We start from the raw sequence: 2483 nt of genomic DNA, 5'->3' as shown, positions 1-2483 counted from the left end.
TTTTTTATTTTGCTACCTATAGCTGATCTTAGCATTTACACTTGCATAAGAATCCAGACTTTAAGGAGCTGATTCAATTTCTTGGTCTCTTACCAATGGTGGGAGAAAACTACAAAGTTCCTTTTACTCGAAGGACCAAAATGAAAAGGGATTCCGGGCGAAGGAAAATAACACAATCTTCATTCGATGAATTCAGAATATGCACTGATTTTATTTACAAAAGTATTGTGTAGATGAATGAACTCTTAGATTCTAGACTACAATTTTTCTTAAAAATACTAATTCTAATGACCCACGCTTCGGGGGTTGAGAATTGTTTATATTTCATGCTCAGCGTTGGCTACTTGATAACGCGCCGCTGTTATAATCATAAATGTTTTCCACAGAGTGTGGATGCATGTTTTGTTTGGTTTTAAGCAATAATTGTCATATGAATCTTTATGACTTATCTTTGTGTTATGTTTTTGTTTCGCTTTGGATATTTCTTGGTGCCATTTGTATATTTATTTCTATGTGAAGGTGCCTTTAATTGTTTATAAAACTGTTCATGAGTACGAACTTCCAAACGTAAACGTGCTATCGAAATAATGTAGCAGGAGAGACGGTCACACTTGCTCTCTTGCTACTCTTCGATCCCAGTATTTCAATTGACTCTCTGAGAGAGAGGCAAGTTTAGCGCATCTGTAGTGTGAGTCAGTCGTTGCTGAGATTGAGGAGTGTGAGACAGATATCGAGAGAATATTAATGATACTACGATAAATAATAACTATAATAAATAATAGCTACAATGAATAATAATAAGTACATTACGAAATAAAATAAACTACTATTAGTCTAAAGCAAATACAACCCGAATCTCCTAAGTCCTCTGACATCGGTTAATTTATCTACCGCCCACAACATCAGAAGTGGTGAACTTTATAGCAATGGACATCAACATTGAGGCTCACAATTTTCCAACTTTAAATAAGTGGCTGGAGCTGTTGGACTTGCCTACAACAGGGTCAAAGGCCGAGCTTAAACGATGTTATAGTGGATCGACGAGGAGCTTGTTGCACATCTATTGGAACTGAGACTGTCAAGGAAAATACAGAAGACGAAAGTAACTGGCAACTGGTAGATACCACAAATGAGAAAGAGGAAGACAAAAACACTGATGTCTTGCTGAAAAAATTGTGCGATTTACTGCGACCACAATTGTTCGACATAGTGGCGCCTCAATGCCAGACAGAAAACGAAAAGCACGATTCAGTGCCGACGAGCAACGACTGTTGCGCGAACGACAGCGGCAGCGAAAACGAGATGGCAGCATAACTAATTGGCGCGCAAAACCAGCGTCGTGAACCAGAACCAATTGGCGCGCAAAACCAGCGTCGTGCACCAGTGTTGGTAAACAAACGCTCGGAGGAAATGTTGGAAAGCGGTTTTTCGTCAGCTGCAAAATTCCAATTAGCGAAGGAAACGTTGTTGGAATTTAATGGAAACTCGTGTGGAAAGAAATAGGTCACGCAGCTGACAAATATAAGCGAAGTATATGGAATCAAAGGTGTACAAATGCACATGCTTCTAGTCTCCGAGCTTAAAGGACGGGCTCATGAGTGGCTACATGCCAATGGTATGCGCATTTTGGAACCCGTGGCAGATGCCAGGCGCCTATTCGAGTCTCGAATTTGGAGCGCCAATGAGAGTTTCGTCAGTTACTTCGATGAAAAGGCCAGGCTGTCAGATGCCATCTGCATCAGCGAAGAGAAGCGAGTACACAAAGCCATTGAAGGGATTTCTGTTTTTCCCGGAGGGACTCCGCATTGAAGCGCAGATCCATGCATTTTCAGGCATTCAGCTACCGGCACAACGAGCAGCAAGAGAAACTACAAAAGTGGCCGCTACGGGCAGAAGATCCAAAGAAGATTTCCGTTGCTACAACTGCAACTCGAAGGGCCACATGAGCAAGGACTGTAAGAAACCCGACAGAGTGCCAGGGTCCTGCTTCGGATGCGACGACTTGGATCATTGGGTGGTTAATTGTCCACTTCATAAAGAGAAGCTAGCTAAAGGATGGGACGAGTTAGACTTAAATGCCTTGAAATAGCTAGAAATGTAAATGTTGAGAGAATAGTTGATAAAATAGTCAAGGAGAAAAACTGTAAGAATAGAAAAAACTGTAAGAAGAATAGAATAGCGGCATATCGGTTGGGATCATCGGGATCCTTGGGATGAGACTTTCCTCACCTTTGAATTTTCCTATCATTATCGTAGCGTAAATTACATTGTTCATCGATTTACTAACAACCAAATGCGTACCGTTGCACAGTTTTGGTTGGTTTATGTTTCGAAGCATGATTACTACGGAGCCAACCTTTAGGCGCAAATTGTTCGGTGGTAAGCCAGGCACGTCCAAAGAGTTTAAGATGTCCTTTCCAGGGATTTCGCGTTTTTACATCTATTTTTAGCTTATATTTTGATTTTTTGGCTTTTATTGAGGA

The sequence above is a fragment of the Drosophila willistoni genome, unplaced genomic scaffold, assembly GCF_018902025.1.
Source record: "Drosophila willistoni isolate 14030-0811.24 unplaced genomic scaffold, UCI_dwil_1.1 Seg830, whole genome shotgun sequence".
Taxonomy (NCBI): Eukaryota; Metazoa; Arthropoda; class Insecta; order Diptera; family Drosophilidae; genus Drosophila; species Drosophila willistoni.
The sequence above is the reverse complement of the archived record's forward strand: the minus strand, read 5'-3'. Positions refer to the sequence as shown.